The sequence below is a fragment of the Staurois parvus genome, unplaced genomic scaffold (genome assembly GCF_062004578.1).
Source record: "Staurois parvus isolate SC_StPar_1 unplaced genomic scaffold, SC_StPar_1.0 ptg000011l, whole genome shotgun sequence".
Lineage (NCBI taxonomy): Eukaryota > Metazoa > Chordata > Amphibia > Anura > Ranidae > Staurois > Staurois parvus.
This window is the reverse complement of record NW_028317807.1, coordinates 17,126,446-17,153,844: the sequence shown is the minus strand read 5'-3', so window position 1 is coordinate 17,153,844 and position 27,399 is coordinate 17,126,446.

The window sequence follows — 27,399 nt, the reverse complement described above, 5'->3', positions numbered from 1 at the left end:
GCATTTCTTTGCTGTGCTGGAAAATGTGTGTTCTTGCATGCGTTTCTGCACCACCAATGGTGTGAACAAGTCCTAAGGGCTGGTTCACACTATAGAAACAGTCTAGATGTGTTCCTGATGGGGTTTTTTCATGCCCTTTTGGCATGCATGTTTAGTGTGTTCCAGTACATTTTGGATGCGTTTTGGACATGTTTACATTGCATTTTTGTATCCCTTCCACTTATTTTTTTCTATTTTCTTTGTATTCAATGTAGTTAGGGACATGTGCGTTTTAGTACATTCAAGGACGTTTCAATGTGTTCCAGTACAGTTCTGTGCAGAAACAATGCAGCGCTGATGTGAACTATGACATTGACAACCATATAACCTTCTTTCTGTGCGTTTGTGATGCTGAAAAAGCAACTGAAACACATGTAGTGTGAACTGGCCCTAAAGGTTATTAGAGGTCAGGGAACAGGACTGACCAGAAATTGTGAATTCAATCAGACTAGTGGTGAGATACAATCAGCAATTGTATAATAATGTGAGATCTGAGCTGTAGCTGATAGAAAATGAGACACATTCACTTGATCAGTAAATAGATAGTTAAAGAGTGGGGCGGTGATCCATAGATTTGCATATGGGACAGGTGATGATGGGGTGGGGGAGGGGGTCAAGTTGTATAAGGAGACAGATTTAAAAGAGAAAAAAGTTACAATGAAATATACACGGCATGAAACTTGCACATGACCTAATTGGCAGAAGAACAGTACGCAAGTAACATTCATCCACTTTCTAGTCACTAGGCAAAATCATAATTGATTGATCAATATTCCTGCCACAACCCAGAAAATTGATCTCCATTTTTTTGGGATGTTGCTAAGACTGGGATTAGAACCCATGACCCAAGTGCTGTAAGTTCTGAGCTCTAACCACTAAACCACTGTGGGAAACACAGTTTGAGCTATAATGTAGAATAGTTACATTGTTTAAAAATGATAAAGCGAGCGCTGGTCAAATGATATAGACTAGTAAAATGGTATTACACAAGATAAATATAACCACGAACAGTAGTGCATGAACTCGTGAAAGGTCATCCACCCCTGTGACAGTGTACTACACTATTGAGCACCTTTCTGGCTCCTGTGGCTGAGCTAATTCCTCCCCAGGACCATTTGGGCACCCACCCTGATGGATGGATGGAGCTGGATGACTAACCCATAGCTGCCAGCATACCGCTGCACCCCCAGATGTGCGATGTGTATAACCCATGCACATTAATACTTTTTTTCTGGTGAGTGTAGACCAGTCCCAAGGGTGGTTTACCTTTCACGAGTTCATGCACTACTGTCCGTCACGGAGAGACCACACGTGCCATTCATAGGCACTCTCTGAGTTGGTACTCTCACACCAAGGACATTCCATTATTCAGGAATGATTCTATGAACTTATTTTAGCACCATTTACCAGTTTACATCATTATTGCAATTCTTTGCACTTTTTGGTTTTTACATGTGTTCATTATTGATCACATGCATTTATAGCGCTGCACTTGTCTTTAACATAGAATAGTTATGTGATTAAAGAGAATGAAGATATATAACTATATTGGGAAATTAGAAGTATATAAATTATTTGAGATATAAGTGTGAAAATGTTTAACATTTGAATATAGAATGTATGACATTCATTAGTAAATGCAATACTTTCCTGATCATTTTGGAGAAACAGCAAAAAAAAAAAAATAGCAAAAGAGAATTTTCAGAATGTAATAGTACAGCTGTATTAGAATTTTCTATCAGGAAAACGCCAATGTTAATAAAGCCCGCGCTTATGCGCCATCTAGCGAATATATCCGGTATTGCACCTAAAGATGTGCCAGACGGGATACCTCATTCACTAATGGCAAAGTAGTCAGTAGACGCTCGTTAATGAGCTTGCTAGACGCTGGTCAGACGACTGATTGATTGACCGGAGTCTGCCTGAATGGACAGACTCTGCTGATAGACTCACATCTTAGTGAATCAGGGCCTATACTTCTTTTTAGTATGGACGCCTCGCTTTCTTATATGACCAGATTTGAACGAATCTACAAAAATGAACCCCACACTCGAGGTCTGATCACTACTCTTTACACCCAACTACTGGCCCCACAACCTCACGCTTCTATACCCTATGTGCTTAGATGGGAGAAGTATTTGGGTCTTCAACTTGACACCATGGATTGGGATTAGATCTGGCCGGCAAACACATTAGCATCCCACAACATAGTTGCCCTCAAAACAAATTACAAAGTGCTCATGAGATGGTACCTGGTCCCTGCTCGGATAGCAAAATACCTTCCTACCTACTCTTCCTGTTGTTTCAGGGGCTGCCTCAATTCTGGCATACATCTCCACACATGGTGGAACTGCTCTACAGAACAAATATTCTGGGTTGAAATTTTCTGCATCTTCTCCACTCTTTTTTCATGCCTTTTGACACCTGATCCAGCCTCAGCCCTCCTTAACAGACAAACACCAGACCTGTCAAGGCAACAATTTAAACTCCTTCTATAAGTTACAAAAGCAGTAAACAATCACTAGAGCCTGGAAATAACCACACCGAAATGTTGCAGAAACCAAAAATAGAATCACCAGAGCCATGATACATGCCAAGGTTGAAGCAGTCCTCCTAGATAAAGTACAAAAATACCAGCTATGGTGGAGACCATGGGTAGACCACTTCCACTCAACTTCGATGATTCTCTGCTCCTTCAGTCTTAGCACCAGGAATATATTTAACACTACAATTGGCTCGCCTCTCCCTCGGGGCTCTCCCCCATCTCTTCCCTCCCTCCCTTTGACCTATTTCTTCCTTACGTCTATGGCACACCAGGGCCTACCTCTCTCTTCTCTCTTACTCCTGCTCTCCCCACTTCAGTCTTTCTCGTTTCTTTTTCTTTGTATTACAAGTTATGACTATCACTGGCAGTTCATTATTGTAAGTGCCCCCCCACATAGTGAACAGTTATTCCCCCCTACCACTGGGATGCCTCCCCTACATTCGTATACCATTACTTACACAACCTTGTAAAACCTGGTGATTCTCTGACATCAATCTAATGTCACCACAGCACTTAATGGCTCCCTTCCTCGCTGGGGCAATCCGGGAATTTGCAACACAAAGTTCTTATATAAGAAACATGTTTGTTTTATTGATCAGAATTGATGCATCAATACGCTGTCTTTAACTGCCATTTACTGTTCACTCTCTTCATGCTGGGCGCTGCGTCCCCCTTGTCTACATACAAATGTACCTACTATGTTTTTAGGATTACTGATCTCTGACTGCCAACACTCTTTGTATTCCTTATTCCCTGTTCTAAAATAAAAATACGTGAACAAGAAAAAAAAAATCATTGTGCATTACTAACCCCAAGATGTTAACTACTTCAAGCCTATAGTGTACATGGTAGGGGTATGTTTTAGGAGGCCAACATTCATGTTTTAGGAGGTCAACAAGTAACATTCATTGGCCATTTTTTAAATATCTGGAGTTCAGCTTTAGGTAACAGCAACTTCTAGTTATCCTAATTAAAGCATGCAGTTACTTTGGTAAAAAAAAATAATAATATATATATATATATATATATATATATATATATATATATATGCCAAAATACTATATTTAACAAATAGTTGTAAAACTGTTCAAGTAACCAATATCTCTTTATAAATGTATATTAAAAGTTCTTACAATTAAGTTTGTAGACTCAAATGAAAAAGATTAGAATGCTGGGCTATCTCAGTCATTGGAAAACCTGAACCTACTAAAGTGTATAAAAGGCTCCCAGCTGTCTCTGAAGTAATATTTATTTTGTTCAGAAATTCAATACAATACTAAGGATACAACTGGAAAGTTATAAAGAAATGTATAGTTTTTTTGAACGTATTTGTATTTTCTATTTTAATATTTTGTTTAGGACAAAAAAAATGTTTAGCCAGCTGGATATGAAATTCTGCGAGCAATATTTAATATTTATCTTTATAGTCCCCTTACAGTGCTTTAATCTCCTTTTCACATGTGTGACCCATCCTCCTACTTTCTCCTCCCTGCCTGCATTGTTCATAAACAGCCACATGAGTGTCAATTAAAGAGAGACAGCCTGTAGGAAAACAGCTTCTATCTTACCCATTCTTTAGAAAACTCATAAAACTAAGTGTATCTTGTGTTAAATGTTTATTTGTAAGATAAAGACTTTTTATACTTATTATAAATGTAAAATATAAATTTTTAAAACCTATCAACTTTAAGTCTATTCAAAATAATATAGTTTCCACCTTATATAAAATCATATATAAATGTTTGATGCAGGGGCGGACTGACCATTCGAGCACTCGGGCACTGCCCGAGGGCCCAGGGTCAGTAGGGGGCCCCATGAAATGCCCCTGGTACCTTTTTTATAGGCTTTTTTGAGTGTGGGCAAGGACACAGGGGCCCCATGATCTCCCTATTGCCCGGGGGCCCCATGAGTTGTCAGTCCGTCCCTGGTTTGATGTTAAAATAAAGCATTGCCATTTGTATATGGTGCCTAGATAATGATTGGTTATTTATTTCTAAACCTTTAAAACATATACTTGTACATACCAATTTAGAAATTACTGTATGTAAATGACAATGGCGATAGGAACAACTGAGGCACTCATTTCTTGGGATTTTGTAGATGATAACCCATTGCTATTGTATCTAGGTTAAAAAAGAATATTTGTACAGGTTTTAGTTTATTGAAGTCAGATCAGAAAAAAAGATTTCTCTTCCTTGCAAGCATAGCAGTAGTACTCTGTGTAGGGTAGTTCAAGAATTCTAATGTCCAAACTCCTGTGATTACCTCACTGGTAGCCCCAGAGCTCTGCAGAGAGCTTGAATTCTTATTATTTAGACACCCCCACCTTGTCACCAAAAACCTAGGTATTTTCTCCCATGATTTGTGCTGGAGGATCAGAGGTCAGATTGGCTCATCCTCTACTTTAGCAGAGATCAAAAGACTGACACATCAGGGAACCTTGGAAAGTGATTTCTGCAGAAAGAACTTTAGCACTTTATTACTCTTAGCTCTGTACTCCTTCATTCCAACAACACTGTTGATGTACATTTAAGATAAAGGAGAACTATGATCTAGCCCTAAAATTGAAATACGCACAATATAATTCTTTTTTTGTCTGTTTTTGAGGATCTACAAAGAGAATTAATTATCTAAACCTATAGTCCTGCAATATTCAGTGCTTCAGTCTTCTCTCCAGTGCCAGAATGTGGACCAGCCCTCTACATCATCACATACAATGTAGAGCCAGAGACCAACACTGGCCCTGCATTGTATGTGATAATGTTAGTGACAGGGTTGTGATACCAACTAGAAGTTCAGATACCAACAAGAGGAGATGATTCAGGGGACTAATCATTACAGCTGGAACCAGTGGAAAGAAAGACTGCTGGACCACAGGATAAAGGTAAGTAATCCTCTGTAACAGAATCCCCAGAGTTTTGCCGTAATGTATGGTTAGAATTATATTTTAACCCTCCCACATTTTTCATTAAGCTGGATAATTTATATACATTACATTTGAGATTTTCACAACTTTGGACCTCTCTTTATTTCGTGTTTGGTAATCCATATGCTGCCTGATTATCACAACGGACATTACAGCGTCAGACCCAAAAATCATTGATAGACTTCTTAGCTAAGACAAGAGCTTTGTGTAAAGCGCAAAGGTACAGTAACCAATCAGAATGTATAATTTTTTCCACTGTTTCAAATATAATTATAGCTGCATATTAAAATGCTAGGGTAATTTTTAATAGGGACCAAAACAAAAAGCAAAAAAAAAACCTATAACTGAGCTTTATTATATGTTTTAGAATTATAGTTTTGGTTGTAATATGTTTTTTTCTGACTTTGCCTTTTCTACGAAGAGAAGTATCCAATGATCTTTGTCTTTTTAGTTTCTTTTCTTCCATTTTGGAGTCAGGGTTTGTTTTTCCTTTTTCTTTTCCTTTTTTTCAGGGCTTTCATCCCCAGAGACATCATTTTAAATAAAATTGGTTACAAAATTGTTTGCATAACAAATTGTTACTATATATATATACAGTCAGGTCTATAAATATTGGGACATTGACACAATTCTAACATTTTTGGCTCTATACACCACCTCAATGGATTTGAAATGAAACGAACAAGATGTGCTTTAACTGCAGACTGTCAGCTTTAATTTGAGGGTATTTACATCCAAATCAGGTGAACATTGTAGGAATTACAACAATTTGCATATGTGCCTCCCACTTGTTAAGGGACCAAAAGTAATGGGACAGAATAAAAATCATAAATAAAACTTTCACTTTTTAATACTTGTTGCAAATCCTTTGCAGTCAATTACAGCCTGAAGTCTGGAATGCATAGACATCACCAGATGCTGTGTTTCATCCCTGGTGATGCTCTGCCAGGCCTCTACTGCAACTGTCTTCAGTTCCTGCTTGTTCTTGGGGCATTTTCCCTTCAGTTTTGTCTTCAGCAAGTGAAATGCATGCTCAATCGGATTCAGGTCAGGTGATTGACTTGGCCATTGCATAACATTCCACTACTTTCCCTTAAAAAACTGTTTGGTTGCTATTGCAGTATGCTTTGGGTCATTGTCCATCTGCACTGTGAAGCGGTGTCCAATGAGTTCTGAAGCATTTGGCTGAATATGAGCAGATAATATTGCCTGAAACACTTCAGAATTCATCCTGCTGTTTTGTCAGCAGTCACATCATCAATAAATACAAGAGAACCAGTTCCATTGGCAGCCATACATGCCCACGCCATGACACTACCACCCCCATGCTTCACTGATGAGGTGGTATGTTTAGGATCATGAGCAGTTCCTTTCCTTCTCCATACTCTTTTCTTCCCATCACTCTAGTACAAGTTAATCTTGGTCTCATCTGTCCATAGGATATTGTTCCAGAACTGTGAAGGCTTTTTTAGATGTCGTTTGGCAAACTCTAATCTGGCCTTCCTGTTTTTGAAACTCACCAATGGTTTACATCTTGTGGGGAACCCTCTGTATTCACTCTGGTGAAGTCTTCTCTTGATTGTTGACTTGGACACACATACACCTACCTCCCGGAGAGTGTTCTTGGTCTGGCCAACTGTGGTGAAGGGTGTTTTCTTCACCAGGGAAAGAATTCTTCGGTCATCCACCACAGTTGTTTTCCGTGGTCTTCCAGGTATTTTGGTGTTGCAGAGCTTACCGGTACGTTCCTTCTTTTTAAGAATGTTCCAAACAGTTGTTTTGGCCACGCCTAATGTTTTTGCTATCTCTCTGATGGGTTTGCTTTGTTTTTTCAGCCTAATGATGGCTTGCTTCACTGATAGTGACAGCTCTTTGGATCTCATCTTGAGAGTTGACAGCAACAGATTCCAAATGCAAATAGCACACTTTAAATGAACTCTGGACCTATTCTGCTCATTGTAATTGGGATAATGAGGGAATAACACTCACCTGGCCATGGAACAGTTGTGAAGCCAATTGTCCCATTACTTTTGGTCCCTTAACAAGTGGGAGGCACATATGCAAACTGTTGTAATTCCTACACCGTTCACCTGATTTGGAAGTAAATACCCTCAAATTAAAGCTGACAGTCTGCAGTTAAAGCACATCTTGTTCGATTCATTTCAAATCCATTGTGGTGGTGTATAGAGCCAAAAATGTTAGAATTGTGTCGATGTCCCAATATTTATGGACCTGACTGTATATATATATATATATATATATATATATAAATATACAGTATATATATAATTATTTTTTTTCACAAACATTTACAGAATGTTGCTGTATATTATCAAGCAAACAATCAAACATTTGCCAGTGTGTTGAAGGCATTATATGTAATGCCAATAATGGAAATGTTTACAATAAAAGCTAGCAATTTCATTACATCTGTAAATTTCTGAACTTTGATACATCTATTCCTAGTAATGGAAAGAATCAAGAGAGTAAAAAAATAAGTTGTGTTCACCTGGTTGTCAGATGTAGAATTTTACTACTAGACTGTCTGAGTACTCCTATTAATCCACCCTATTAATCCTTCTAGGGATTCTGTTGTAAAATGCACTGAATAATAAAAAAATATGTGAGTGGCATTAATACATTATACATTAGTCATATGAAAGCATCTTTGCCTGCAACTGCATAAAAGGAGAAAGATCAGACAGCAAGTCTTTGTTCAAAGCTCTTTTTTTCATTTGGTGAATAAGCATGATGAGCTTAACTGGAGCCTAAAATGGTTCTACTATACAGCAACATCAATGGCTTGGCATGCTATTCTCCTAACACCACAGCTCTCCATCAAAAAAAACATAGCTGTGCAACTTGATTCATTATTTTCCGCTGACACATCCCCACTCTGCGGTGTTGGATTAAGATTACAATCTTGGTTTTAGGGAGGAAAGGAGAAAAAAGAAAGAAATTCCAGGGGAGGTGGCATTAAATGAAAAAAAAAGTGGGAAATAAAAATAAAACCATTTATCTACAGGAACAGTCTGCTCATGTATAAAATAGTTCACTCAAAGCCCCATCGTCTTAAAAGTTATGGTGGCACCTGCAGACATGTATATAATGTTTTGTTGTCTATGTACACTGCTCAAAAAAAATTAAAGGAACACTTTTTAATCAGAGTATAGCATCACGTCAGTTAAACTCCTGGGATATTGATCTGGTCAGTTAGGTAGCAGAGGGGGTTGTTAATCAGTTTCAGCTGCTTTGGTGTTAATGAAATTAACGACAGGTGCACTAGATGGGCAACAATGAGATGACCGCCAAACAGGAATGGTTTTTATAGGTGGAGGCCACTGACATTTTTTTCTGTTTTTCACTAGTTTTGCTTTTGGCTAGGGTCAGTGTCACTACTGGTAGCATGAGGCGTTACCTGGACCCTACAGAGGTTGCACAGGAAGTCCAACTCTACCAGGATGGCACATCAATATGTGCCATTGCCAGATGGTTTGCTGTGTCTCCCAGCACAGTCTCAAGAGCATGGGGGAGATTCTAGAAGACAGGCAGTTACTCTAGGAGAGCTTGACAGGGCTGTAGAAGGTCCTTATCCCATCAGCAAAACTGGTATCTGCTCCTTTGTGCAAGGAGGAACAGGATGAGCACTGCCAGAGCGCTACAAAATGACCTCCAGCAGGACACTGGTGTGAATGTCTCTGACCAAACAATCAGAAACAAACTTCATGAGGGTGGCCTGAGGGCCCGACGTCCTCTATGGGCCCTGTGCTCACTGCGTGGCACAATAGAGCTCGATTGACATTTGCCACTGAAAATCAGAATTGGCAGGTACACCACTGGTGCCCTGTTCTTTTCACAGATGAGAGCAGGTTCACCCTGAGCACATGTGACAGACGTGAAAGGTTCTGGAGAAGCCATGGAGAATGTTATGCTGCCTGTAACATCGTTTAGCATGACCATTTTGGTGGTGGGTGATGGTCTGAGGAGGCATATCTATGGAGGGATGTGCAGACCTCTACAGGCTAGACCAGGGGTCCTCAAACTTTTTAAACAGGGGGCCAGTTCACTGTCCCTCAGACCGTTGGAGGGCCGGACTATAGTTTCTACAAGAAAAAAAATTTTAAACAAAGGCAGACACAGTACAGGAGATGACCAGAGACTGCGGACATACAACAGCGGCGGGAATACTGGGCCAGCCACTCCATAAGACGCACAGACATTTCCCCCAAGTGTGTCTTATGGAGTGAAATAGTGCCCCATCATTAGTGTCAGTGGGAGGAATAGGGCCCCATCATTGGTGTCAGTGGGAGGAATAGGGACCCATCATTGGTGTCAGTGGGAGGAATAGTGCCCCATCATTGGTGTCAGTGGGAGGAATAGTGCCCCATCATTGGTATCAGTGGGAGGAATAGTGCCCCATCATTGGTAACAGTGGGAGGAATAGTGCCCCAGCATTGGTGTCAGTGGGAAGAAACGTGCCCCATCATTAGTGTCAGTGGGAAGAAACGTGCCCCATCATTGGTGTCAGTGGGAGGAATAGTTCCCCATCATTGGTGTCAGTGGGAGGAATAGTGCCCCATCATTAGTGTCAGTGGGGGGAGGAATAGTGCCCCAATGTTGGTGTCAGTGTGGGGGGGGAGAATAGTGCCCCGTCATTGGTGTCAGTGGGGGAAGGGGATAGTGTCCCAACATTGGTGTCAGTGGGAGGAATTGTGTCCCATCATTGGTGTCAGTGGGAAGAATAGTGCCCCATCTTTGGTGTCAGTGGGAGGAATAGTACATCATTGGTGTCAGTTGGGGGGAATAGTGCCCTGTCATGGGTGTCAGTGGGGGGGATAGTGTCTCATCTTTGGTGTCAGTGGGATGAATAGTACGTCATTGGTGTCAGTGGGAAGAATAGTGCCCCATCTTTGGTGTCAGTGGGAGGAATAGTACAACATTGGAGTCAGTGGGGGGAATAGTGCCCTGTCATGGGTGTCAGTGGGGGGGATAGTGTCCCATCTTTGGTGCCAGTGGGAGGAATAGTACGTCATTGGTGTCAGTGGGAAGAATAGTGCCCCATCATTGGTGTCAGTGGGAGGAATAGTGCCCCATCATTAGTGTCAGTGGGGGGAGGAATAGTGCCCCAATGTTGGTGTCAGTGTGGGGGGGGAATAGTGCTCCGTCATTGGTGTTAGTGAGGGAAGGGGATAGTGTCCCAACATTGGTGTCAGTGGGAGGAATAGTGTCCCATCATTGGTGTCAGTGTGAAGAATAGTGCCCCATCTTTGGTGTCAGTGGGAGGAATAGTATGTCATTGGTGTCAGTGGGGGGGAATAGTGCCCTGTCATGGGTGTCAGTGGGGGGATAGTGTCCCATCTTTGGTGTCAGTGGGAGGAATAGTACGTCATTGGTGTCAGTGGGAAGAATAGTGCCCCATCTATGGTGTCAGTGGGAGGAATAGTACGTCATTGGAGTCAGTGGGGGGGAATAGTACCCCATCATTGGTGTCAGTGGGGGGGAATAGTACCCCATCATTGGTGTCATTGGGGGAAGGAATAGTGCCCCATCGTTGGTGTCAGTGGGGGGAGGAATAGTGCCCCATCATTGGTGTCAGTGGGAGGAAAAGTGCCCCATTATTAGTATCAGTGACACCAATGATGGGGCACTATTCCTCCCACTGACAACAATGACACTTAAGTTGCTGACCCCTGTTCCAGCATGTTGCTGTTGCAGCCAGCATACCTGTTGCAGCAGCACCATCTGCACGGCACACTCACCTGTCAGCTGTCCTTCACTCCGGCCTCTCTGTCACTCGATGTTCGTGGGGCCGCTCGGCTCCGCCTCCTTGCAGGTGATTGGCCGCCTGTGTGCCTTTCCTGAGCTACAGTTCTGGCACCCAATCACCGGTGAGGAGGCGGAGCGAGGGAGTGGCCGGAGTGAATGAAGGAGCAGCGCTTCCTGGACTGGATCGTCGTGGGACTGGGACCGGAGCCAGGTAAGATACAGCAGTCCCCTGCCCACCCCTGTACTCAGTGTCCCTTCCTTGCGGAAAATACGCCCCTGCTGGCGGGCCGGATAAATGGCCTCGGCGGGCTGCATGTGGCCCGCGGGCCATAGTTTGAGGACCCCTGGGTTAGACAATAGCCTGGCATTAGGTATTGGGATGAAATCCTTGAACCCATTGTCAGACTCTACGGTGGTGCAGTGGGTCCTGGATTCTTCCTGATGCATGACCATGCCTCATGTGGTGAGAGTATGCAGCCAGTGCCTGGAGGATGAAGGAATTGATACCATTGAATGGCCCCCATGCTCGCCTGACCTAAATCCCAATAGAACATTTCTGGGATATCATGTTTTGGTCCATCCGACACTGCCAGGTTGCACCTCAGACTGTCCAGGAGCTCAGTGATGCCCTGGTCCAGATCTGGGAGGAAATACCCCAGGACACCATCTGTAGTCTCATTAGGAGCATGCCATGATGTTGTCAGGCATGCATACAAGCACGTGAGACCATACAAACTACTGAGTACCATTTCGAGTTGCTGCAATGAAATTTCAGCAAAATGGACTAGCCTGCTGCATCTATTTTCACTTTGATTTTCAGGGTGTCTTTGAATTCAGTCCTCCATAGGTTGATAATTTTCATTTCCATCAAACTATGGGGCATCCTTATGTTCCTAACACATTACCCAGCCCATATCAGCAGTGTATATTATTAAACTGCTTTGGATAAAAAAATAAATAAAAAAATGCTCTTTTATTTTACAGCTTTTATTCGTTTTGTTTTGATTCAGTGGTTATTAATTGTGCAATGTAGCTTTTAGATTTCCATCACATAGGCTTTGCAGTAAAGCTTGCAGAACCCAACAGATGTGTCAGAAAGATGTGTCAGAACCTGAAATAGATTAGAGGCACCACAGAGTGGCACACAAATGGTTGACTCACTAAGGTCAGCCAGAGATTCTATGGTCTGCTGAATTTTTTCCTGGAGGCGTTTTTAATGTATCTTGTTTTATCCAAAATTCTTCTCTGCTCTATTAGCCACACAATGAGATATAGATGCATATCTTGTAAAATGTGCTGAACAATAGGAATCCCCTCCTTGGGTGTTGTATATGGATGGATTAGGGGCTGTGGACCTTGTTTATTCATCATTTCCATTCAGTAATTTCCCCAAAGTTCAGTTTTGGTAATATTGCTCTGTTTAGGATTAAATGTACTATCACTGTGTTTTCAGATGGTACATGAGATTTATGTGTAATATAACTAATGTGCGATTTCTCAAATGTACAAGCAGACTAGGTGATTAAGTGGTACCACGACAAAGCAGACTAGATGGTAATGACAAATGTGCGGTGTGGAACAATGTGGAAAATGTATAATTTTGTATGCAGTATACATTCTGCGGGCAATAGGTTACACAGAAAACGGAATCCATAATCGATAAGTGTTAGGCTATGCTTGTCTTTTTTCAAAGATCTTCATAGGAAAGCAAAAATCAGTGGGTGCAGGGATTGTTCGCCTCCGCATAAAATTGTTAGTTACTACAGCATACTAATATATAGGAGAAGATGGACATTTCCATTATATGGTTATATTTAGTGGCAGATATTACCTTACACTAATAATGGTGGATGTTGTGACATAAATTATTGCATTGAAGAGAAATGCAATCATGTAGAAAATATTGAAAGGATATTGTATGTATTTTAATATGGAGAGCTATGTGGGAAATACATTGCTTGCTCTAATAAAGTAGTTGCAGGTTAGCAAAAAGCTTTTAGGCCCTTAAAAGGACAGTCAACATGTATGTACGTGATATGGTTTATCAATCCTATTTGGGCAGAATGAGTTAAAGGGCTAAAATATGAGTGTGCTTGGTGATAGTAGGCTATGTATATACTGTAGGTATTAGTGCTGTTAGTCCTTAGGAAAGAATGAACTTGGATTATATAAATAAGGTTTTTGAGCTTTGGAGTAGGATTAAATTGTGATGGATAAAATAGTTCTGTAGCTAGCAAAATCTGTTCATGGGCATTCACATCACATTCGCATCACATCGCAATGGCATCTTTATTTATTACAGGTACTTATACACTGTGTGCACAATATTAGGCAAATGAGTATTTTGACCAAATCATAATTTTTATGCATATTGTCCAACTACAAGCTGTATAAACTTGAATGATTATTGGATTTAAGCATATCAGGTGATGCGTACTTGTGTAATGAGGGAGTGTGTGGCATAAGAAGATCAACACCCTATATCAAGGTGTGCATAGTTATTAGGCAGCTTCTTTTCCTCAGGCAAAATGGGCCAAAAAAGAGATTTAACTGACTGAAAAGTCAAAAATTGTAAAAAGCCTTTCAGAGGGACGCAACACTCTTGAAATTGCTTAGATATTGGGGCGTGATCACAGAACCCGCAAACGTTTTGTTGCAAATATTTAACAGGGTCGCAAGAAATGTGTTGAGAAAAACAGATGCAAATTAACTGCCCAAGATTTGAGAAGAATCAAACGTGATGCTACCAGGAACCCATTATCCTTCAGTGCTGCCATATTCCAGAACTGCAACCTACCTGTATTGTCTGGAAGTACAAGGTGTTCAGTGCTCAGAGACATGACAAATGTCAAGACAGGGCCAAGAAATATCTGAAGACAAATTTTTCAAAGGTTTTATGGATTGATGAGATGAGAGTGACTCTTGACGGACCAGATGGATGGGCCCGTGGCTGGATCAGTAACAGGCATATGATCTGGTATTATTAAAGATGAGCTAGATGGACCTTTTTGGGTTGAAGATTTACTCAAAATCAACTCCTAAACCAACTGCCAGTTTTAGAAGATACTTTCTTCAAACAGTGGCACAGGAAAAAGTCTGCATCTTTCAAAAAGACCATGATATTTATGAGGACAATGCTCCATTGTATGCATGGAAGTGCTCCACTGGCTAGCCAGTAAAGGCCTTAAGGCTACGTTCACACTAGCCTTGTGTGCAGGTGGCAGAGAGGCGTTTGGGAAGCGTTTTTACCGCTTCCCAAACGCCTCTGCCAACTCTGCACATTACAGCACATGGTGCTGTTCTAAAGGGAGTGTTTGCGTCGCGTCGCGGCAAAACGGACGCCTCTGGACGAGTCAGGAGGCTTTGAAGCCTCCTATTCTCGTCTATGGTGCCGCTCCGCAAACGCCCGGCCGGCGTTTGCGGTGCGGTTGCGAGCGGTAACACCACTCAAACTGCATTATAGGCGTTTGTGGGGCGTTATTAACGCTCGGCAAACGCCTAGCAACCGCCGCTAAACCGCGCATGCGGCGTTTGCGGAGCGTTTGCCGAGCGTTAAAAACGCTCAGCAAACGCCGGACCAACGCTTGCCAAACGCTATAGGGGCGTTTGGCAAGCGTTGGCAAAACAGCTAAGTGTGAACGAGCCCTAAAGATGAAAGAATAATGACATGGCTCCCTTACTCACCTGACTTAAACCCTATTGAGAACTTGTGAGCCCTTCTTAAATGGGAAATTTACGGTTAAGGAAAACAGTACACCTCTCTGAAAGGGTAAAACACTGTTTTTGGCACCTTTTCAACCACTTAAAGTCCCTACGAAAGAGAAAGCAGGTCTATTGCTGGGCTAATTATGCCCACCACCATACTTGCTGCTCCTGGGAATATATATGGAAATTTAAGGCTGGCAAAAGTGTTGTGAATATGGTAATTAGAGATGAGCGAATCGAACATGACGAAGTGGAATTCGTTTCGAAGATTAGGAAAAATTCGATTCGCGCCGAATCCGAAAATTAGCAAACTTCGGATGCACGAATCGAATTTTCCCAAAAATGGCGGCGACATGTGTGGCGACGGAGGGGAAGGCGCGCAGACAAGGCGCGCTGACCCATAATGCATTCATTCATGACATGTGATCGCATTAGCCAATCAGCAGCCAGCCAGCAAGCACTGTGTAATGGTGGAGCTATAAATCGCGGCCATCTTAGAATTCTCCATTAGCATCCGGTCATTCAAGAGAGACAGACCTGTCTGTATTAGGGACAGAGTTAGGGCCACAGAGACTTTAGGGCCACAGAATCGTTACTCAGGGACACAGAATCGTTACTCAGGGACACAGAATCGTTACTCAGGGACACAGAATTGTTACTCAGGGACACAGAATTGTTACTCAGGGACACAGAATCGTTACTCAGGGACAGACACAGAATTGTTACTCAGGGACACAGAATTGTTACTCAGGGACACAGAATCGTTACTCAGGGACACAGAATCGTTACTCAGGGACACAGAATTGTTACTCAGGGACACAGAATCGTTACTCAGGGACACAAAATTGTTACTCAGGGACACAGAATTGTTACTCAGGGACACAGAATTGTTACTGAGAGACACAGAATCGTTACTCAGGGACACAGAATCGTTACTCAGGGACACAGAATCGTTACTCAGGGACACAGAATTGTTACTCAGGGACACAGAATCGTTACTGAGGGACACAGAATCGTTACTGAGGGACACAGAATTGTTACTCAGGGATACAGAATTGTTACTCAGGGACACAGAATTGTTACTGAGGGACACAGAATCGTTACTGAGGGACACAGAATTGTTACTCAGGGACACAGAATTGTTACTCAGGGACACAGAATCGTTACTCAGGGACAGACACAGAATTGTTACTCAGGGACACAGAATCGTTACTCAGGGACACAGAATTGTTACTCAGGGACACAGAATTGTTACTGAGGGACACAGAATCGTTACTCAGGGACACAGAATCGTTACTCAGGGACAGACACAGAATTGTTACTCAGGGACACAGAATCGTTACTCAGGGACACAGAATTGTTACTCAGGGACACAGAATTGTTACTCAGGGACACAGAATTGTTACTGAGGGACACAGAATCGTTACTCAGGGACACAGAATCGTTACTCAGGGACACAGAATCGTTACTCAGGGACACAGAATTGTTACTCAGGGACACAGAATCGTTACTGAGGGACACAGAATCGTTACTGAGGGACACAGAATTGTTACTCAGGGACACAGAATTGTTACTCAGGGACACAGAATTGTTACTGAGGGACACAGAATCGTTACTGAGGGACACAGAATTGTTACTCAGGGACACAGAATTGTTACTCAGGGACACAGAATAGTTACTCAGGGACACAGAATCGTTACTGAGGGACACAGAATCGTTACTCAGGGACACAGAATTGTTACTCAGGGACACAGAATTGTTACTGAGGGACACAGAATCATTACTCAGGGACACAGAATCGTTACTCAGGGACAGACACAGAATTGTTACTCAGGGACACAGAATCGTTACTCAGGGACACAGAATTGTTACTCAGGGACACAGAATTGTTACTCAGGGACACAGAATTGTTACTGAGGGACACAGAATCGTTACTCAGGGACACAGAATCGTTACTCAGGGACACAGAATTGTTACTCAGGGACACAGAATCGTTACTTTCTGCTTCACAACCACTATTGTACGTTCAAAGAGTTAAATCCTGTTTTATGTTTGGGGTGCTTATTGAATTAAAGAGTATGTCAGACAACACGCAGAGGAGTGGCAGAGGAGGCAATGTTTCAGGAGCGAGCAGACGTGGCAGCAGAGGAAGGGGTCGAGGCAGCACTAGTCGCAGCCAGAGGCCAGTGCTCCCGGTGTCATCCAGCGGTCGTGTCTCCACCGACAACCCTGCCGTCATCGATTGGTTGACTCGGTCGTCTTCCTCTTCCCAGGTCACCTCTGACACCTACAGCCAACGGTCGGTGGGTACGTCAGACACAACCGTTAGTTGGCATGGCCCGGGAGCAAGCCCACTGAAATCACGTGTCCTCTACCTGCCCCTGTCCTTTGGTGTTCCCTCACCAAGCGAAGTATCGCATGCTGTGGGCTCAGCCCCACTGTACAGTGAGGAAGAGCTAACAGAGGGCGGTCAGGAACGGGGGGAGACATCCGCCTCTTCAGCAGCCAGGCGAAGAAGTAGTGGCGAGGAGAGTGGCTCGGTAGCCGGTCTAGAGACAGGTCTGTCTCCTGACCCACACGCAGCCGAGGGGGCTAGTAGTGAGGCGGAGACCCTAATTGATGATGATGAGGCTGATCGCACTTGGCAGCCTCGTCGTCATCAGGCTATTGCTTCCGCATCATCAGGAGAAGAGGATGCCAGCTTGCCAGCGAGCAAAACGGTCGGTGGGTTGCCCAGGAGGCAGCAGGGTCGCAGCAGTGTCAGTAGAGCCAAACGGCCACGGAGTAGAGCACCAGCTCCACTGCAGCCTACCACCACGGCCAGTAGTGGTGCCGGTGTGCACGGAGGAAGTAGCAGTCAGCCAGTGAGGAGTAGCCGGGGCAAAGTTTCCTACTCGGCGGTGTGGCAATTTTTCGTCAAGCCGCCCGAGGAAGTAAACGTAGCCGTATGTCGACTATGTGGCCAGAAAGTCAAGCGTGGCCAGAGGGCCCATGTTGGGACTACAGCGTTGCGTCAGCATATGCAGCGTCGCCATTCGGTGGCCTGGGAAAACCGTGATAAAGATACGGCGGTTCTGCCTGCCCCAGCCCCCGCTCCATCACCCGCTCCGTTACTTTCTCCGTCACCCGACGTTAATCGCCCTCTATCAGCCAGTCAAGGCTCCAACACCTCTGCTGAGGGGAGTTGTCGCTCGTTGGCATCTTCCGCTCGTTCAGATGCTCCTTCTCCTGCTACTCCTCTTCACGGATTCCGTCATCAGTCTTTCTTGGAATCCGTTTCCAAGAGACAACAGTTTGCGAGCACGCACCCGACGGTGCAGAAGCTGAACGTCCTCCTGTCCAAGTTGCTGGTGCTGCAGTCCCTCCCTTTCCAAGTGGTGGACTCAGCACCTTTCCGAGAAATGATGGCTTGTGCCGAGCCGCGGTGGAGAGTGCCAAGCCGGCATTTCTTTGCCAAAAAGGCAGTGCCAGCCCTGCATTCACATGTAGAAGAGATGGTGGGCCAGTCTTTGAGCATGTCGGTCTCTGCCAAAGTGCACGGCAGCGCCGACGTGTGGAGCTGTAACTACGGTCAGGGACAGTACATGTCATTTACGGCCCACTGGGTGAACGTGGTGCCGGCACAGCCGCACCAGCAACTTGGACAGGTCACGACGCTTTTGCCTCCACGTTTGCACGTCCTTGGTCCAGCAAAGATGTCCGCCTCTACCACCTCTTCTTCCGCCGTGTCCTCAGCCGCCACCCCCGTGCCAAGTCCCATTACCCGACCGACATATCACATGTGCAGGGCGCAACGGTGTCACGCTGTGCTGCACCTGGTATGCCTTGGCGAACGTAGTCACACAGGGGAGGAACTCAGTGTAATGAACAGAGAAATCGACAGATGGCTGTCTCCGCGCAAACTGAAAATCGGAACCATGTTGACCGACAACGGAAAGAACATGGTGTCTGCTCTGCGTCAAGGAAGGTTGTGCCATGCGCCATGCATGGCTCACGTGTTCAATCTGGTTGTCAAGCGGTTCCTAAAATCCACCATCCCACTGCAAGACATCCTTAAAATGTCACGTAAACTTTGCATGCATTTCAGCCATTTCTACACCGCAAAGCACACCCTCCTTGAGCTGCAGCGGCAGAACGGAATTCCACAGCATCGCCTGATCTGCGACGTTGCAACAAGGTGGAATTCAACCCTACATATGTTAGACCGCCTTTACGAACAGCGAAAGGCCATCACCGATTTCCTGATGTTACAAGCAGATAAAGGTACTCCCCTGTGTAACTTAGATGTCAGCCATTGGCAGCTCGCTCAGGCCCTTTGAGGAGGCCACGCTATTCGTGAGTCGGCAGGACTATGGGATGAACGACGTCATTCCTCTGTTGCACGTCCTGGAACAAATGCTGTTAACAATGGCTGGTCAGGGTGCGGTAGACGTCCAGAGTGTGTCATGGGTCCCTGTACGGCCTCCCATTGCTGCTGTCTCCATCGCCACACTCTGCCATGTGCCACTTTCAGGTCTCCTTACACTGTTGGTGGGTTCCATTTTGTCATAGGGTGCTGTATGGCCTCCCATTGCTGCTGCCTCCACCGCCACCCTGCGCCATGTGCCTGTCGTCTGCTCACGCTGCTGACGGCTTCCGCTTTTTAACCGAGGCCTGTGTTTGGCTTCCGAATACTGCTGCATCCACCGCCACCCTGCGCCATGTGTCTCTGTCGTCTGCTCACGCTGCTGACGGCTTCCGCTTTTTAACCTAGGCCTGTGTATGGCTTCCGAATACTGCTGCCTCCACCGCCACCCTGCGCCATGTGCCTCTGTCGTCTGCTCACGCTGCTGACGGCTTCCGCTTTTTAACCGAGGCCTGTGTTTGGCTTCCGAATACTGCTGCATCCACCGCCACCCTGCGCCATGTGTCTCTGTCGTCTGCTCACGCTGCTGACGGCTTCCGCTTTTTAACCTAGGCCTGTGTATGGCTTCCGAATACTGCTGCCTCCACCGCCACCCTGCGCCATGTGCCACTTTCAGGTCTCCTTACACTGTTGGTGGGTTCCATTTTGTGATAGGGTGCTGTATGGCCTTCCATTGCTGCTGCCTCCACCGCCACCCTGCGCCATGTGCCTCTGTCGTCTGCTCACGCTGCTGACGGCTTCCGCTTTTTAACCGAGGCCTGTGTTTGGCTTCCGAATACTGCTGCATCCACCGCCACCCTGCGCCATGTGTCTCTGTCGTCTGCTCACGCTGCTGACGGCTTCCGCTTTTTAACCTAGGCCTGTGTATGGCTTCCGAATACTGCTGCCTCCACCGCCACCCTGCGCCATGTGTCTCTGTCGTCTGCTCACGCTGCTGACGGCTCCCGCTTTTTAACCTAGGCCTGTGTATGGCTTCCGAATACTGCTGCCTCCACCACCACCCTGCGCCATGTGTCTCTGTCGTCTGCTCACGCTGCTGACGGCTTCCGCTTTTTAACCTAGGCCTGTGTATGGCTTCCGAATACTGCTGCCTCCACCGCCACCCTGCGCCATGTGCCTCTGTCGTCTGCTCACGCTGCTGACGGCTTCCGCTTTTTAAACTAGTCCTGTGTATGTCTTCCGAATACTGCTGCCTCCACCGCCACCCTGCGCCATGTGCCACTTTCAGGTCTCCTTACACTGTTGGTGGGTTCCATTTTGTGATAGGGTGCTGTATGGCCTTCCATTGCTGCTGCCTCCACCGCCACCCTGCGCCATGTGCCTCTGTCGTCTGCTCATGCTGCTGACGGCTTCCGCTTTTTAACCGAGGCCTGTGTTTGGCTTCCGAATACTGCTGCATCCACCGCCCGCCCACTGCTGCTGCCAGGCCCGTAATCTGTCATGGGCCCCTGTACCGCCTCCTCATGCTGCTGCCAGGTCCAGAGTGTGTCATGGGTCCCTGTACGGCCTCCCATTGCTGCTGTCTCCATCGCCACACTCTGCCATGTGCCACTTTCAGGTCTCCTCACACTGCTGGTGGGTTCCATTTTGTCATAGGGTGCTGTATGGCCTCCCATTGCTGCTGCCTCCACCGCCACACTGTGGCTCCACACTCTGGTTTCGGCCCCGTGACTGCCCAAATGAGTGAAGTGTGCGGTGATTCTAAGATCGACGGCACTCATCTGCATGTCATACTGACTGACAGTATTAGTTCTCTTCCCCAGCAGACTCCAAGGGCATTTAAATTAAAGGTACAGTGTTCTGCACTAATATAAAGGCTCTCTGAAGCCTAGAAACACCCTTTTTATAAGTTAAATTCGCAGCGAATATATTCGCCTCAAATCGAATTTATTCCGCGAATTCGGCGAATCAGCCGAATCGAATTTTTGAATAATTCGCTCATCTCTAATGGTAATTATTATGAGTTTGATCCCTTGATGACTTGTTTATACCCTTTCTGCTAATATAGTTAATCTAGTTTTATTTGTCCAAACGGATATATGGTTACTAATTTTGTATGGATGGGGTTTTTTATTATGGGGTGACCTGATTTCATATATGGTGTCCCAATTTTTTGTACTGAAACTATTTTGGGGAGTAGGGGTGTAGTTTGGAGATTGTTGGGATTTAGTATATCTCTTGAATGAATGGATATGTATATTTAATTAGTTTATATTTAGGGTCCCCAATTCTTCTTTTTTTGATTGAAATATATTTAACCTTACTTTTTGGTTGCTAGTCCCACCACTTTTGTTGTGTTGTTTTGTGTTTTTTTTTTCCAGAAGGGGCTCAATTCAACTGCTCTATTGAAAATGTCCTCTCTAGATTTTAATGACCGTGGTCTCTTGGCTGTTCCATGAACAACCAGATGTTTCTCCTGGTAAATGTAAAGATATTGTTGCTGTTTATTTTTGCCTTATTGTCTATGTATTCTGTCTGAGTACTATGTACACTAGAGATGTGTGTTAACCGCTTTCCCGCCGCCCTATAGTAGAACTACTGCTACAGGGCGGCAGGGCTGCGCAAAATCATGCATTCAGTATATACGTGATTTGCATTTCCTTGTAGGGGGTGCTTGCGCTGCCCTGCCCGAGCTGCCATAGGCAGCTAGAGATATCAATCATTGGGTCCTAGCAGGAGATTCCCCACCGGCACCCTGCAATTGCCAAGTACAGCTGACAGGGGAGAGACCTGTGTGTAAATAACACAAGTCTCTCTCCTGCCAGCAAGGACATGCTGCTGTGTATTTCTGCACAGAGAAATACACAGCAGCATGTTTCCCTAGTAAAACACACACAGCACATTATGTAAAACAGCACACAGTTAACTCTTTGATCACCCCAGATGTTAACCCCTTCCTGCCTAGTGTCATTAGTACAGTGTCAGTGCTTTTATTAGCACTGATCACTGTATTAGTGTCATTGGGATGTCAGTGGCAGTCAGTCAGTTCCCACCCAGTGTCAGAATGCCCGCCGCAGTCCCTCTATAAGACGATAATCGCTGCCATTACTAGTATTAAAAAAAATATATATTCCAGCATATACACCCCCATTTTTATATGCTATAACTTTCACGTAAACCAATTAATTTACATGTATTTGGATTCTTTTTCTAGCAAAGACATGTAGCAGAATACATTTTGGCCTAAATTTATGAAGAAATTTGATTTTTAAAATTTATTTGCATGTTTAATAGCAAAAAGGGGAACTGACTTGGTGTCACTGACATCCCCAGTGACACCAATACAGTGATCAGTGCTAATAAAAAGCAGTGACACTGTACTAATGGCACTGGGCAGGAAGGGGTTAACATCGGTGGTGATGAAAGGGTGAACTTTGTGCTGTTTTACTATGGGGGCTGTGTGTGTGCTTCACTGTAAGCACACTGCTATGCAGAGCCATACAAAGCAGTGTGCTGTAGCTGACAGGGGAGAGATCTGTGTTGTTTATACACAGGTCTTTCCCCCCGTCGGTAATCCTCGGTGATCACCAGGTGCTGGCAGGTAATCACTGGCTGGGACCCGGTGATTGACAGCCAGGGCCGCGAATGACGCATGCCCCCTACCCGAAAATGCTAAATCACGCATATAGACGTGATTTTGCGCACCCGTGCCGCCCTGTAGCAGTAGTTCTGTTACAGGGTGGATGAGAAGCGGTTAATATCACTTAAATACATTGGACAGCAGGAAAAATGAACATGGTAATTTGTCTGAGTGTGTGTTCTAAACACAGCAGTTACATTACGTTCTCAGTGTGCTTCCTGCTAACAGCATAAACCTTACTGCCCTGACTTTAAAGATTATTTCTGTATTTTCTCTCTTTTTATTTCACAGAAAATTTTCAAATTTCAGTATGTCCTTGGTCTTTCTTGAAACTACCTTTGTACATATTTATATGCACTGCCAGCCTATATATTATAAAATGAATACGTGACTTCCCGTATAAAAGTAAGGATTCATATGCCTAGAGTGATATTGATGCATTGTATTACCAGTGTCTGCATGTCCGGTTTGTACATTTACTGTTAATTGAATTATGTGGCTATGCCTTCAAGAACTTTGTAAATGCCACAGTTTCCTGCCAGAGAACGGGACAAGCAATCTGCTTGTGCAAGCTACCATATCTGACAACGTGTGTGTGTGTGTGTGTGTGTGTGTGTAAAATTGAAGGTGATGGCAAGCTAACCTAAGTTGTGTTATGGTGTATGTGTGGGCAATGGGAAAAGTATATTACACCAAGATCATAGTTTACAACAGCCTTTCTCAATCTTTTCAACACAGACGAACCCTTGATGTAACTTTCCGGTCTCAGGGAACCCCTGTTAAAAATGACTACATTTACAATTCAAGATACAGTAGTGTGATGGTCAGTGGGAAGAATGCTCCTTACACTTGTGGTCATTGGGAATAATTATCCCTTTACAGATTGCAAAAAAGATCAATGATGTCAGTGGGAACTTACCTGAGAGGCAAAAATTGCTCATGGCTCAAGGAACCCCTGGCAACCTCTGGAGGAACCTTAGTTGAGAAACCCTGGTTTACAGGATAGTTAGAAGAATCTCAGAAGTGTACAGGAATTACTGGACTGCTTCAAAATCCTTAAGCTGGCCATTCATGGATCAAAATGCAGCAGGTTCAACAGGGACCGGACAAATTTCAATGCCACTGTTGTTGAACAGAAATTGAACTACTAAATGACTACTGTTTAACTGCTCTGACAGTATTTTTTTGCTCGATCAACGCCACAGGCAATAGGCTGCAGCACTGATCTGTGTATTTTGACAGCAGGGGAGTCTTCCAGCTTTCAGGATAAAATGGTACAATGCGGAGAATCCCCCTGTACAAATCAAATGTGTGGATGGGGGAAGTGGGTCAATCTTGTTATTCAACCTGATGGTTAGATGAAAAATAATGAGCCACGTGTGGCCAGCTTTAGAGTGCACCAGTTTGTATGTGAGATTTCTATCTGCCTGTGTGTAGCCACCCACCTAGATTTGGTTAAAGTCTCAACTGAGTGGTGGCCAGTGGTATTGCAGGCTGTGATAACAGTATCACATCAGGTTTCCCTTCTCAAAGTAAGCTGCCTCCCCATTCCTCCAACTCAAAAGAAGGTTCTCGCTCAGGTTAGTGAATCTACCTGAATTTGCATCTTTGAAAATGTGCCATTTAAAAGAACCTTATCACTGTTGCTGCCTAACTGTCTAATTACAGGCTGAGGAAGAAAAAGTAGTTAAGGAAGTACAAATTCTGTAGCCATTTCCCCCATGGTCATCTATAAGATGGGTGAGTACAACTATCATGATCTCAGTGGGGAGGGGTGTTGAAATGTGTATGTGAGATGCATGCAGCTATAAGAACAAAGTAGTGTACTTACATAGCTGAGGCATACAGTTGAGTTTTTTTTTTTTTAATTTCTGCCAGAGTTGCTCTTTAAATAGGGATGTACAGTATACTCTATGTGTAACAAAGCTTTTTTTTCTGTAAAATTTTAGGCATAGTGAAAGAATGTGAATGCACTGGTGCATTTAAGTTGCTCATTACAGAGTTCCATTAAATATTTAAAGGACTGGATAACCCAGCAGGAGAATCGACCTATTTTACAAGAAATGGGAGAGTAGTCTTATCACGATGCATTTTGATAATATTTTAAATGAACACTGGATAATGCATTCAGTAATTGTCATCACTATGTAACGAGAAACTGATCAGATGGAAGTGAAATTATACAGAAAGCATTTCGGTGACTCTGTCTAATTAAAGCAAAGGTTTTATGCACTTCTCCAACTTCAAGACTAGCTAATGGGAAGCTGTCAATGGAATACTGTGAAAATATAAAGTTTCTAGATTTCCTGTCAAGTATGACTAGACATTTTTAGCTGTTAAAAAAAAAAAAATCTAAATTATAGTTAAAGTGCCTAGGGCAGATCAGTCACTCGGCAATATCTCTGTTTGGCAGCATAAAAGTATAAGAAATATATACAATTCTACACAGGGAACCCAAAGGAGCTGGTCCCGCTCTCAAGGTATGGTTGCATCCAGCTTTGATTACATTCAGATAAATAGAGGCTAGGGGTATCTGAAACCCATTGTGGAACATGCTTTTAATATTCGTGAGGTGTATCATGGGGTTAATACCATCTTTTTTCAGCCTGGAATGACAAACTGGCAACTCTGGCAGATGCCAGAAAGGTTGGTGCATTTTAAAGTATCTGCGGACCTATGGGAGGTCTTGCTGAACTTCAGTAAGTTCTGCTTTACTACAATAGCTTTGTTGCAATGCTTAAACTTGGTATCAGCCTCTTGCAGTCCCATGTACATTAGATATCAGATTGGAAGAGCAGCACAAGGAGTCAATTAACTAGTGTTAGTCTGCTAACCAGAGGCATGCTCATAGAAGGAGAAAGCAGATTGATAGACAGATGAGCTGAAGTGTTAGCACAATCAAGCCTGATATCTGTTAGCACTTGCCGGTACATTTTTTTGCAGCAGTTCAAGCAGTCCCTGACAGATAGCTCAGACGATGGAGAAGCGGTCCCTGCTAAGATCAGGCATACTCAACCCCATTCCCAGGTTGCTGAGATGTTCCAGAAGCATGATGACTCTCATATGCAGCAGAGTGCCAGTACTAGTGCCACTCTGCCTTTTGGTGAACTGGCAAGCATCAGTAGTCTAGTACATCCTGGTCTTTCATATACCAGCACTGCAGTATCACTTGGTGACGTGGCGAGTCCCATAAGTGTAGTACAAGCTGGTGTGGTGGAGAGCACAAGTATTGTCCCGCAGCCACCAAGAATTCACACACAGGCCGGTAGAGCCCCTAGTATCCTTCCAGATGTGCTTGCAAATCTTGATTGGTAGCCCACAAATTCTGCAGTACCGTACTTCCCCCATTCACTGCCCAACCCAGAATTCAGGTGGAAACAGCAAATTTAAATACTCGCCTTGATTTTTTAATCTGTTTTTCACAGAAGATCTGTATGAATTGATTGCGGATCAAAGCAATTTATATGCACAACAGTTTATCGCCACCAACCCAAATTCAAACCTTGGCAGACCTTTCGCATGGAAACTCATTGTGGTTTCCAAATGTAATTTTTTTTGGACCTTACCCTCAACATGGGCATTGCTAAAAAAAATGAATTGCGGTTGTATTGGTCCACAGGACCCGTGGACAATTATTATTCAAGTGTGTCACTATTTAGACATTTGTACAATCTTGGACCAGTGACGTACTGGTACATCACTGGATTTTGAGTGATACCAGGAAGATGCCTGCAGCTGCAGGCATCATCCTGGTATCATTTTTTCCAGCTGACGATGGGCTTTCATGTAAAAGCGATCCTTGTGGCTAACTAGCTGCAGGATTGCTTTTACAAGCAGCGGGAGAATATGCCCCCCTCCCCCGCTGCCTTCCTCTGCCTTCTTGGGCAGTCCCGTGCCATCAGGGGAACCTGGGAATGCAGCCAGTGTTTCTGCCAGCTGACCATACAGCTGATTGGAGACCAGAATGGTGCCAATCATCCCTACAGTCTAAGAAAACGGAAGCTACGAGCATTTCATCACTTCAGTTTCACAGGATATAAACAGCGCCATTTGTAAATTGGGAAAGCATCTGATCACACCGATCTTGGTTTGATTAGATAATGTAAGGGTAAAGGAGATATCCAGAGTCTGATAGAGTCTGATAGACACCAGATTTCTCAAAAAAGAATATATGACAATGCCCATTGAAGTTATAGGGGATATTTGCATTCCCTGTGATAGCATTAAAAGTGCTAAAAAAAAAAAATTAAAGGAACAGTGTAAAAATAATTAAAAAAATCAAAATAACTTAAAAAAGAGGACCCTCGTCCCCCCATGCGCACACCTGCGTGCGCGAGCGTTGACCCTGTTCCAGTATGTAAACAGTAGTTGCAGCATGCACGTGAGATATCGCTGCGAATATCAGATCAAGGGCAGTAATTCTAGCAATAGAC